Raw genomic sequence first — 14,078 nt, 5'->3', positions numbered from 1 at the left:
TAATGCGATTGCGCAAAAGTCTTGCTAAGATAAAACACTATTTTAGATATACTGTGATAAATACTTCATAGGTAGGCAATAATAACAAATGAACGAAAAATAAATCGAATCTAACCCATTTCAGAGTGATTAGTATACACATGAAAAAATTAGCAGAACTTCTCCTGAACTTGTCAGATCTTGGTACGCTTACTAATGCTTCATTCGCTTCTACTTACATGTTTGCTCCCGGCCGCACCATCTCTGCATCCTTATAGCTGCTTTTGTGCAAGCATTCATGTGAAATCTCGACCTGATGAACCACTTGGTCTGAGTTTCTAAAAATTAACAGTAAAAAAAATAATTTATGAACATATATATCCAAGAGAACTTACTTGTATTCCCCTGGCCATTAGAGATGAAATTATCAGTGAAAAATCTTCCATGCTTGGTCTTGTCCTTTGTCGGGTCCCTTGCAAAATTCACGGTATAATTCTTCATACGCTACTATAGAAGGTATTTATAAGCTGGTTGATACGGCCCTCTTATTTCTGTGCTTGCCAAAAGGATTGTCTGTGCTTGCCCAACCTTGCTTAAGATTCCATGAACTCTTTTTGACTTCGGATACGTAAATCACGATGCTCCTTCCTGTGTGAGAGAATCATAAGATAAAGTGATTGCTAAACTATTTAAAATCTATTTAAAATATGCAATCTATAACTACAAAAGGCGGTTGATAACGAACTCATTGATATAAAGTATGAATATGGTGATTTACTGACTAGAATATGTAAGAATTACATAGTTGGTTAAAGAAGGACAACATAAAATTGTTCCAGTAATGTTGGTTTGTACCAGACCTTCCATCCCACTCTGTCACTATTAATGGTATGGTGTTAATTATATACAGAGCTCTTCATTGCTGAAAGGGATTATGCTAATTGCATTGACTGTTTCTGATGAGCTAAAGCAACACAATGAGCTGATCTCCATGTGCGCATGCGAACATAGAAGGATATGCTCTGGTCTTATTTATTTGAACATTACAGGAAGTGCAGCACTATAAATAAATAATACGTTAAACATCTAAGCCTTGGAATTATGCAATCTTCAGGGTTAGAAGGGTATATAACTAAATTCCTCTCTTTATTTGTTAATATACACACACATTATTTACATGCACACATACACACACACACACACACACACACACACACACACACACACATATATATATATATATATATATATATATATATATATATATATATATATATATATATATATATATACAGTATATATGTAGATATGATAATCATTTGTTAATTAACCTTCCTCAACTGCAAAAATTAAAAAAGGCTCTACACTGCAGGCGGGAACGCCCACACCTTTTCACCTATCCAATGCAATACATGGGCATTTCATCTCTCGGTTATTAAATAAGTGGATTAGCGAATGAAAAAGTCTCCACTTTTTCCCAATCTTAATACTTAATACTGATCTGTATTCTTGAGATATTTTTCCCCTTACTTGTTGTTCCCGTGTTCAGTCATAGCATATTCAGAGAGGAATTATAAACAATAAATCATGACGGTATTTGGTGTCATAATCTTTCATTTTTCTGTGGCTCATCCTGCTATTTATAGTTAGGTTCGAAGGATCAAATCACATATTAAATGAAGATTCACGGTAGTCATTAAAATGAATAAAATGGAAATATATTACTGTAATCCCATCTATATATCTACTAATGAAGCCCAAACTTCACAAATCAATAAATACCTCCTCTGTAAACTGAACACCACACTACATTGTTTTGATTGCACTCATTTCTGTTAGATGACAGAGTTCATAGGTCCATATCTGGTCTATCATTCCCTTAAACATCTTACCATACTTACGAGCAGCCGTAGGGCATAAGCTCATGAAAATACCCTGGCAGCTGAATCTAAACTAATCATCAGCTATATGTACTCTGCAACCTAGTCCCATTCACCAAGATTTAAAAACTATAATTTTATGTGAACTTTATCCCTCTTATTGTTACTAGCGCTAATTAATAGAGCAGTGAAGAATACGCAAAAAAAAAAGAATAGTCAAAACAAAAATTAAACACCAGAATCAAGTTGATTATTAGATAAAAAAAATGGAAGTAGTTTTTATTGCCAATAGTGCTGGAGTTTTTTTATTAGACATGAAAGGTCAGATCCTGTTTAATCTTTTATTACCTTTTTGATCAACGTCGGGTAATAGGATAATTCGAAATTAAAACAAAAGATCGGTCACCAGTGTGTTATGCCGCTAGGAAATGACCCAGATCTGCAGCAATAAGTCTGAATATGCTTACTTTGATAAATAATTAAAAAATAATGAATATTCTGCGAGCGCATTATGGGGATTCCTAATTTTAATAAAGTAATTATTTAGCTAGGAAGAACAGAATACATGTCGTAGAATAGCGGTCATTACGTGATCACACATATCGTTTACTTTAAATAAAATATACCCACTTTAAAAAAAAGTGTTCGCGTACACTTTTAATAATGATCTTTTCCGGCTGTGTACTGGTCATAGAGCGCATACGATATTCGTATTATAATGTGCTTCCAATTGCTGCTCATTATACTAAAAAATAAACTTGATTTTTCGTTTTTACATGGTTTTGCATTTTCAAATTTAACGATTTTGTAAAGAAAAAAAAATGTAAATCTACGGCGAAGTCTGTGGGGTAAAATATACTGTATCTGCATTTCATATCTAGGTTTGACTAAACACGTAATAGCATATGTGAAAGTTTTGGATATTAGATCAACAATTGCTTTCCTCTAACTTTCAGAAATATAAGAGGTAATATTAAAAGTTATGTTTTTCTGACCCCCCAAAATTTATGAAGTCGACTTAATTTTTATTTTCAATCTAATTTTTGTAGCCTATTTAATTTCAGTGTTTTAAAATCTATTGAAGTCAATCCTTTTATATCAAACTTTAAGTCGAACTCTTCTTTTATTGAAAGAATTAAAGATAACTGCTGCTAATCTGATGCCTATGCAAATCAGAAAATAAGATTTTGTTTTATTATGGGGAATTACTGAAAGCTAAGTTAGGATACGTGTTATAATTTCTGAAAGTAGTAAAACGTCCATTAACTTTGGAGAGAGAGAGAGAGAGAGAGAGAGAGAGAGAGAGAGAGCAACTTCACTAAGTCTGTATCCGTCTCTTCCTGATCGTAATTATTTTAAAAGCGCGTACAAGGTTTTATCGGGAATGATTTACAAATTATGCTTTACTGGCAACGGAAATGATATTATCATCGAAGATGCTCCTTTGTGACAACATGAGTATCTGAAATACTGGCATGGAAATTGAGTTATACGAAGGAATAGGGAGACCGGTGAAAAATGATCACGCACTACGTACCTGGTACAAAGAGAACAAAGTTTTTATTGATTTTACTGGAGGCAGCAACAAAGGACAGATCACAATATGAACTACGATTAGCATTTAAGTCACCGAAATCAGAAATAAAGATATTAGTCGCAATTACTGATAGAGGGTAGCACTAGATCGCGTACCTTGGCTTAAACCAATTTATCAAGTCTTGTAATTCAAGCCCCAGCAACCCGGGGAGTGCCAAAAGCTGGCTCAATGTGGAAGGAGTGGGCGTGGTTGAGGTGAATACTGAAACAATGAAAATATGACAACGATGCAAAGGTGAACGAGAGAGGAAATAATAATTATCATCAATCTCTCATGATCTCGCGGAATGGCTGAGGAATATTCGCAACCATCTGTATGTATGTTTATATTCCCTCTTGATCAGTTGGCTAACTTTCAAGTCGTCAAAAGGTGCCTTACCAGAGGGAATATATATGCATTCATAGAATTTTGGCTTTTATCACCAGAACAGAGGAAAGATTTTATAAGGGGCTTTGAAATAGGAGTGATCAGGAATGTTCAATGCATGATCATGCACAGAATATTATGTAGTGTTGAAAATCTTGCTACCTTTCACACAGAAGAAAGAAGGCAAGTACCGCATTCCTTCCACGGTAAATGGAATGAAAGTAGTGTGGAGTATATAGAAGTCTCAGAAACAGACAAACTTAGCATCTTGGTAAGGCTAGTGGCAAGAGACAAGAAAAGCAGAAAATATTACTAAAAACTAGAAGATGAGCTTTTAGCTAATTAAAATTAAAAGTAAGAGTTTTACGATTCACGAGCCTAGCTGTTGGTGCGTTAATAATGCTTTAAAGACAGAAAGTACTTTTTAAACCGGAAATGTCAGTAGAGGTTATATAAGAGTCTCGAAAAGAAACACGGTAAGCGTTTCTCGATCATTAGACTTCGGAAAGAAGACAAATACTGGGGGAGGTCAAACTAACTTGTGTTCTACAGGAGAAAGTTAGAAACCCAGTGGTTGTATTCTCTCACAGTGCAGTGTACTGTGAGCCATATTTATTACTTTTCATCCTATGACTGTGAAACAAATAATGATAAAGAAAAAATAGTCTAGTATATTCGCGGTTGTCGGATGACTTAGAGGCTCAAACTTCTGAGTTTAAAGCCAGTACTAAAAGGATCTTGATGACTTAGGGTCTCAAACTTCTGACTTTAAAGCCAGTGCTAAAAGGATCTTACTTCTTTCTGGTGGTAAAAACTCAACTCATTACCCAAATACAGTATATTCCGTTGATTTTAAACCTTTCCTCTTATTTCCTGTTAACTGGATACTTAATTCGACAAAGGCATATGTACCAGCTCAGAATATCATTGTTGGGGAGAGTTTGGTGAATAATTAATAGCTGGTTTGGTCCCACTGAGTTGAGGATTACCTCGTATGGCCCTTCTAGTTTTTAATTAAGGTGTGATGGCTACAGTTTGACGAAGAACTCATCGCTAACGTCTGGTGTCTTATACATCTCTCTACCATCAGATATGATTAAAAGCAGTTAACTTGCAACGTCGTATATAATTCATTGCTCATGTCAACAGAATCATACAAGATTTTAAAGAAAATTCCCACATCACTACTTTCCTCGGCTAGTTCGGGAATCGTAAGCTGGTTCTTCAACTATGAACCGAGATTTCTGCCTCTGCAACTGCAACCAAAGAGAGAGAGAGAGAGAGAGAAAGAGAGAGAGAGAGAGAGAGAGAGTATAACCGCCGTATATATCTTGTTTACTTCGCTCTTGCTGAGTTTACGCGGGCAAACTAATTATGAATAATGCTTACCGGCTGGACAGGGTTATATGGACTTATGACGCCTCTTCGTCATCGTTACTTAATTCAACTTTTCCTTGAACAAGAACTGCCAGAATCACAGAGCAGGAATATAAAGTAGGACATTTTTCTTCGACGTTAATGTTTGTTCTGCTTAAGGAAAAGGGGATTTCGGATGTCATGGTAGGAAGTTTCATATTCTGAAACCGTCTGTTAAAGAAGCAATCAGTGGGAACCGAGAAGCCTCGAAATATAACAGGCGTACGTTTATAAAAGAAATTAAAAGGCATGTGTATGCATGTATGATGTGAGTACATATATATATATATATATATATATATATATATATATATATATATATATATATATATATATATATATATATATATATACATATATATATATATATATATATATATATATATATATATATATATATATATATATGTGTGTGTGTGTGTGTGTGTGTGTGTGTGTATGTGGTGTGCTTGTGCGTGCATCATTTTCTTACTCCCGAAGTATTATTATTATTATTATTATTATTATTATTATTATTATTATTATTATTATTATTATTATTATTATTATCTATCTTTGTAGCATTTTTAAAATATTATATTTCACAAGTTTCATTTCATGATATTTGGCTATAGCATTAAAATATAGCAAGGATAGAAAAGGGCTTTAATTCTGAAGGAAAGGATAGCCACGACTATTGAAAGCTGCACGCCTTATTGGTGTTATGGTAAATAGTGCAACTGTAAAGCAGAGTGGAAGAAATAGTTACGTAAAAACAGGTGGCAAGAAACGTGCTACAAGACAGCCAGAAAGGAAGACGGGCTGAAAGAATAACTGTACAAAATTGACAGAATAGCCACCCTCTGCCGATAGAAGTAGTATTGAAAGAAAGAGGCAAGAGGAAAGAGGTAACTGATGGTATGAAACGCCTTTAATTCGACTGCAATAAGGTTTGAAAAAAAAAATTCGTGAAACAGGGACGCATGAGACCTACACATTGCTTGAAAAACGGCGCTAATGAAAAAGAAATTTAACTTTATCTGACGATGCAACTGTAAAGAATTCATGTTTCTTTAACAATTATTTACATAACAAGATATTTTCTTCTTGCGAATTATAAAACTCGGAATTTCAGAGCAAATTTTGAGAAATAGTTTTGTAACTCCATTTCTTGCGTCCTGAAAATAATGAGATTACGTTGCTCGAAAAAGAAGTGGAACTAAGTATGACTGAGAACAGTAATTTAATTAGCTTAATCCTTGAAAAAACATAAGAGCAGGTTGTTAGTAATGAAATGAATACCCGCAATGACTGACGAATTAAGTGAGGAAAACAGGAGACAGCGAGTTGTCGCAAGGATTTACAAAAAAATTTATATAAATAAATAATACAACCCAAAATAAATGAAAACTGCACATATACCATTACATAATATTATTAGAGAATAATTATCAAATAGTGTTCCCACTGAGCTGAGGTAAAAACACGGCAAGAGGAGAGAGGTAACTGATAATACGAAATGCTTTTAATTTGAATCTGTTTAGGTTTTAGAAAAATATGAAAACAAGACCAAACAAGAACAACATAAAGATGTAAAAGTGGATCTGAAGAAAAGTGTATTCTGCATTTCAGTACAGCATCGGATTGCAATATCTAATGATGCAACTATAAAGAATGCATGTTCCTTTAACAATAATTTGCATAACAAGTTATTTGCTTTTTGTGAATTACAAAACACTGAAATTCGGAGCAAAATTTGATAAACAATTTCGTAACTGTATAGTATAAGATTGCAATATACCTTTATCTAATGATGGAATTATAAAGAATGCAAGTTTCTAAATCAATTTTTGCATAATAAGTTATTCGCTTTTTGTGAATTACAATATACTGAAATTCAGAGCAGATTATGATAAACAATTTCGTAACTGTATAGTATAGGATTGCAATATACCTTATTTAATGATGAAATTGTAAAGAATGCATGTTTCTAAATCAGTTTTTGCATAATAAGTTATTCACTTTTTGTGAATTACAAAACACTGAAATTCAGAGCAAATTTTGATAAATAATTTCGTAACTGTATAGTACAGGATTGCAATAGAGCTTTATCTAATGATGCAGTTACAAAGAACGCATGTTTCTTACTAAATTTTTGCATAATAAGTTATTCTCTTTTTGTGAATAACAAAACACTGAAATTCAGAGCAGATTTTGATAAACCGTTTCGTAACTGCAGTTCTTGCATCTTATAAATAATGAGATTACGTTGCTCGGAAAAGAAGTGGAACTAAGTATGACTGAGAACGGTAATTTAATTAGCTTAATCCTTGAAAGAACGTAAGAGCAGGTTGTTAGTAATGCAATGAATACTCGTAATTACTGGCGATTTGAAAAATGAAAACAGCAGACAGGGAGTTGTTGCAAAGGTTCTCAGAAAAAAAGGTAATACAAAGCAAAATCCATAAAACTATGCATATTTTTCCAGAGACTCATGTATGGCTGTACTAGTGGACAATACTGAGTATTTAAAAGAGAAGTCAAAGTACTGTACATACGACAGAGACAATCCTTATGTCTGCATATTCAAGATTAACTATTAAACATGAAAACAGCAGGAAACTAAAGATTATTATTATTATTATTATTATTATTATTATTATTATTATTATTATTATTATTATTATTATTATTATTATTAAAAAAGAAGATGAAACCTATTCATATGTAACAAGCCCACAGAGGCCGAAAACTTATAGAAGAGATCAATTGTTTCTTAGCATAGTAAATGTACGTTGGAGATAAAAATATTCTATGTTTTTTAGATATTTATCTTCAAGATCTGTGACAGTTAAGTGCCGCTGGCAACCATTAATCATCTTCCAGACACGAGTCTTGTCTAATTTATATTCATCCTTCTTGAATAAATCGCTATCTATTCTGGCAGAAGAGTGATTGCTGGTAAGAAATAAAGTATAATGATTGTTAACCCTCCTTATCCTTGACTGTTATGTTAGAATCCTACTCTTTGTGCTATCCCTAAAAAGTCAACTTCTGTTAAGAGAAACTGTCTCAGCAGAATGATTCTGACATTTACAAAAGCGAGGTATAATATGCTTGGCCAGGAATCGGGCCGCATATTCCCCAACTGTATTATGGTCCAGCCAGACGAGTGAGAACGGGCGCGCGCTGTCTTTTGTTTGTTTTTACGGTAACCCCCAACCGGCTTGTCCTAAACAAGCTACAAAGGTAAGTGTTGCTGTATTTTGGGCGTGCTAAACATATTAAAATTATTTTCAAGAAGATTCTGTGGATAGTTTTTAAGATATGGCGTCCCGCTTTTTTCAGGAAAGGTCCCGAACCATAAATCAGGCCATGGTTCCTTACCTTCGGCTCTAATCAGTCTTGGGACTCAGTTTGTGAGGCAAAGTTACTAAGCATTTGTCCTTTGGGCCTTGACGCTTGATACGCCGAGGCCAGTGAGTCTAGCGGGTTCATTTTTGCACCATGGCAATCTACTGTAAATAGTGAATCCATTTCTTGAACGGTTGGTTTCAATGGCATGATAATTAACTTTTAGGATAGTTGGCTACGGTTTTCAACTATTTATAATACTCCTCGTTCTCTCTGACCAGATTATGATTGCACTGGAGCCAATAATTGATGATGAGAACAATAACAAAGAAGAAAGTTACGTAAGTATAATGAATACAGAACTAAATCTCATAATAACTAGTGCGAATGCGGTATCTATGAAATAAAGGTACAGAAATACAGCAAGCAAAGTTCCTAGACTATGAAGTAATTTTCTTTCTAGAAATTTTACATTAGTTATTAGTGTATGTTACCGGGTCCAGCTTCTTGCACTTGTATTTGCATGCGAATGAATCTTGAAGCATCAATGAAGAGTCTATCTTTTGGATTAGTTACAGAGAACTTTGTCCGTTAACTTTACCCCGATTCAGACAAGTTCTGTATCTCACACAGAAAAAAAATTATTTTGGAAGTTAATATTTAATGCTGCTTTAAAACTAAAGTCCACAGTCCTCCCCGGCATTCTTCATGGAACATTAACGACAGTAATTTTAAAAAAAAATTTTCGGTATTTTTCCTGTAGTCGCTGGCATATCAAAGTTCAAACATGTTACTTTTTAAAAAAAGTTAAATGTTTTTATGTTGTAGGCTTATGAGAGAGAGAGAGAGAGAGAGAGAGAGAGAGAGAGAGAGAGTAGTAAAACTCTAATGTAAGAATATCCATCGCTCGTTGATTTACCGCCTGATATGTTTGACAATAATATTTTAAATACCTCCCCTTTCTGAGAAATAACATGTACTAAATGTCTGAGTAGTACATTGGTAACTGATTGGTTTGTCAACATTTGCAACTGAAAGAGCACTTATAAATTCATTAGACATTTTATTGTTCATGCTTGGTATTCGCTAGATGATGATCCCTTATTGTGACGTATCAGATTTCTGAAAAATTCACCAATTTGTTATTATACCAGTTACCTTTAAACACCCCCCCCCCCTCCTTCAATTAAGTCACGCTCAGGACTACATAACGAGGGTACTGATGCAAATACGGGGCTTAAAATGTTTCTGTAATTGTCCAGCGCTTATTCATTTCGTTGTCAATGACATACAGGTTCCGGAGAAGGGGCAATATTATAATGAGCGTTTACCTGAACATGCTCCAGTCTCATTCTCATCACTTCCATTACCATCTCATTATCATGAAATGAAAAGAGTGATTAAATTATCTAAGAGGCAAGGGTTGGGGGGAGAGGAAGGAGGTTGTTGTGCTTGTTTTAGTTTATATATGGTGTTGGAAAGGTCTTTGTTGATGCTTTCATACTCTAAAGAATAAAGAAAAAACTATATCCAATTTTGTTCTTGTACAAAGCGTGCACCAATGAAGACTTAGAGAAATTTATTTCTGGTGATAGAAATTAATAACTCGTCATAATATGATTCGGATTCCACAATAAGCTGTAGGTCTTGTTGCTAGGCAACCAGTTTGTTCTTAGCCACGTAAAATAAATCTAATCCTTCCGGCCAGCCCTGGGGGAGCTGTTAATCAGCTCAGTGGTCTGTTTAAACTAAAATATACTTAACAAAGCGTACAATAATTTTTATGAAGAAATATCTTTGTATTTATAGGATTTGCTGAATTACTGTTTAAATTATTAAGAAGAGGTGATGTAATGGCTATTTCTTAGCTATTTGAAAACTGTGTCCGTAAACTTTCCTCGTGGTTTAGATTAATGAGAAAATGACGTGAATGACCGGTGTTCTTTCCGGTGCTAATTATGATTTCACTTTTGTATCCAATAAAACTTCTGTTTAGTTGCCTGTAGTTATCAAAAAGTCGTTTCGAGAGTAATCTGTCTAATTTACTCATAGCATGAAATAATATAATTTTTTGGTACAAAATATATTCATTAAGCAAATATCTGCATTCTTAGTTATGAAACAGAGGTGATTCAGTGTTTACGACTTTCACGAAGGTGAGTGCAGTTTTTTGTTCCATTTTCTGCATTTTCCTGGAATTATATATTTGGCCATTCGTTCGTTCAAATTAAGAATGCTGGTATTCAAACACTTAGTAAGTTTACGTGCCAACTCACAACACTGTGTAAAATACCATACCAGCAGCTTATGATACCTTTGATATATTTCGATCTTTTTACCCGCGTGAAAATCAGTGTCTCATAGCCAACATAAAGACGTCACTTCTTATTAACTACATGTAGTACAGATTATTAGCAAGGAACTTGCATTCATTAGTTTATTTTATTTATTTATTTTTTTATTCTTCATTCATTCATTCATTTATTGCTTAGGATTTTTGACATTAGGCTTACCCACGTTATTTTCTTACGTCAGTTAAGGAATCTTTCTTATACTCTTTTGAAAATAACTTCTAAAAGAATTATCAGAAGTTATTTCCTTTTAGCATATTCGAAGTCATACTGGAATATTTCTTAATTCTGTTCATTCCCATTGCCTTTAAGATTAAAGAAGACTTATGTTCTGTATGTCTACAACAAGAAAAAAAGAAAGAAAACTGAATTCCTTTAAGAATTCCATGTAACTGAATTTGACCCTTTATCAATAAACATCTTCCAGAATATTAGGCTGAACCTGCGGTGGTTAGAAATCTAGACAACAATAAATCACAACCAAGGCTAAAATTAAACAGTAAAGACCCTTCTGACATTGATAGAAACCAGTGCAACCGTCTGTCTGTCTATCTGTCTGTCTGTCTGTCTCGTTTTATAATTTGTATTTGTTTAGCTTCAAACAGAGACGAGAATGAAATTTCATGAACTACAGCAGGATAATCATAAGTTGAAGTCAGGACGTGAAAAAATTATAATAAACACGAACATGGTACAGTGCAAAGTTTCCTGCTGAAAGATCAAGTAATATAACGAAAAAATAAGAGGAGAGAGAGAAGAGAGAGAGAGAGAGAGAGAGAGAGAGAGAGAGAGAGAGAGAGAGAGAGAGAGAGCTAAGTAATATCTGGTAAATAACTATGTGTCTTTCAAACGGATGCACGAGAATTATAAAAACGAATTTCGTGACCATAAACTGATTAAAAGCGTAAAATGGTAAGTCAAAATGAAACCTGACTTCTTCCAATGCAAACAAAGTGAAATGACGAATTCTTGTGGCGTAAATGGAACTGGAATTCACTTGACATTAAAAGTTACAAATAGCCTTTTTTTGGTAAATGAACGTGCGTCATTTTCGATAACTCCAGTGACGGTTCAGTGGGATCGTCAGTTACTCTTGATCAGCGGGTGCAGAGTCAAAGCCCCATTCATGGCATGATAAAATTCAATGGCATTAACTTATTAACTAGACGTTCTTCTGAGGTATGGGTGGGGTGCTTATGAGGACCTAATAGCTCTACTTGCTTATTCATCAGTGGCCATTGTCTACTTCTCCTAGGTCCTTGCTTGGGTAGAGAGTGCCTTTGCGCTGATTAAATATTCGGTCTCTGGACATTTTGCAGCACAGGCGACCTTTAGGTCTTCCTAGGGTCTGGATTTTTAAACTCGGTTTATGACTGATTTTGATGTCTTTAGCGAGGTAATAACGATTTTCTAATCTATAATCATTTCAAATTTTTACTGGGTCCTTAAAATAAACTTTGAATTTTGTGTTTAGTTTGCTTTGATGATACATTATGAATCCTATTGAGGAAGTTAGGTTAAAATTTTACTTTACGCTACCTTAAATCCTGATAAATATAAAGGTATAAGGAATACAACAATTAATCGTACTGACACCCATGAATGTAGTTTGAAATGCTGCACAGATAAATTCATGAAATGGATAGGTTATGAACCATATCAACTTCTCTTGAGAAAATTAAGACAACTGGCATTTGTTTCCTTTGAGATATGAACAAGTAAAGAGCGCCGTTATGAATCTTGAACAAAGAAACGGCATAACAATGATGGAGGTTTTAAAACGTCAAATGGTAACTGACTGAATTCTGTGTACGTCTTTGCCCTTGCACCGTCTTTTCGTCATGTTAGTATAATACTATCTGGAACGAACACACTAAGTAGAGAGAGAGAGAGAGAGAGAGAGAGAGAGAGAGAGAGGAGTGAATATGGCAGTACTAGACGGATGGGATCCATGCACTTCACTTTCACCGGATTATCTTCATGAGTCATTAAGATTGACGGAAACCTTTCCGTGTTTCCACGTTATCGTGTTTACTATTAACATCAATTAGCAGAATAAAAACGTTTAGTAGTAATTATGTCATTAAATTAAATCATTCCTTTTGAATGAAGGATATTTCATGTTATGGCAAAAAGTATCACATCCATGAATCATTTAACTAATAAAAAAAAAAGCTCCAAAGGGCTTTGAAATAAAATGCATTCATTAGGTGAGTTTTTATCAAGCTCGCCTCCACGATTAGTTTTTAACTTAGATGGGTTGCAGATAGTGTAGGGAAGGGAATGAGGTAAGCAACCTCACCGCTAAAAATAAAACTTATTGAGAATCTGTAATTTCTAGAGGGAATGGTTCTATTAGTATGAGTTTCACAAATATTTACGTCTTTTTACTTTTATATGTGACACTGAACAAATCATATAAAAAAATATTCTTATATGTCTCAAGGCACAGCAATTACATCTAAACTAATATCTAAAGTCTAAGATAAATTTTGATAAAATATTTCTTAAAATCTGGGGACAAGTGCAGACACAAACCTGTTACATTTGATATCGTAATACATAAGCTACAAAAATTCCTTGAATGAATTATAGAGAATTTAAATATTTTCAAATGACGAAATATACAAAGAAGAAAGGTTCTGTCATTTATATCCAGATTTGGTTCATTTTCATAAAAAAAAAAAAACAGATTCTTGGAACTTAACTTACTGTGAAAGGAACGTATGATGAAATTTTATTTTTAAACAAATGATTCTGATCGTCAACAAAATCTTACAGTTTAATATTTTCATTCATAGTGCAAACAAGGTTATATTACTTTAGACCATCCAATTTCATTTTTCTAATGGACTTGCAGAACTGCTATTGATAAATTTCACCGACCACAGGTAAGGTATCATTTGTTTAAAAATAAAATTTCATCATACGTTCCTTTCATAGTAAGTTAAGTTTCCAAGAATCTGTTATCTTTTTTTATGAAAATGAAGCAAGACTGAATATAAATAACAGAACAATTCTTCTTTGTATATTTCATCATATGAAAATACTTAAATACTTAAATTTCATTCAAGAAATGTTTGTATCTTATGTATCACGATATCAAATGTAACAGGTTTGTGTCTGCACTTGTTTTCAGATTTTAAGAAATATTTT

The 14,078-nt window shown here is 33.7% G+C and overlaps 1 protein-coding gene across 1 annotated transcript in view; it reads right to left on the bottom strand.

Annotated features, from left to right (window-relative positions):
• The window catches only part of LOC136844435 (cell adhesion molecule 2-like), an 855,447-nt gene that overhangs the window by 98,360 nt on the left and 743,009 nt on the right, over window positions 1–14,078 (bottom strand). The window contains exon 10 of the mRNA XM_067113665.1: window positions 375–627. The gene's annotated coding sequence lies outside the window, so the exon portion shown is untranslated. The remainder of the gene's footprint in view (window positions 1–374; window positions 628–14,078) is intronic.

Source organism: Macrobrachium rosenbergii, chromosome 12 (genome assembly GCF_040412425.1).
Source record: "Macrobrachium rosenbergii isolate ZJJX-2024 chromosome 12, ASM4041242v1, whole genome shotgun sequence".
NCBI lineage: Eukaryota > Metazoa > Arthropoda > Malacostraca > Decapoda > Palaemonidae > Macrobrachium > Macrobrachium rosenbergii.
Note: the sequence above shows the minus strand (reverse complement) of the source record. Positions and strands in the feature narration are given on the sequence as shown.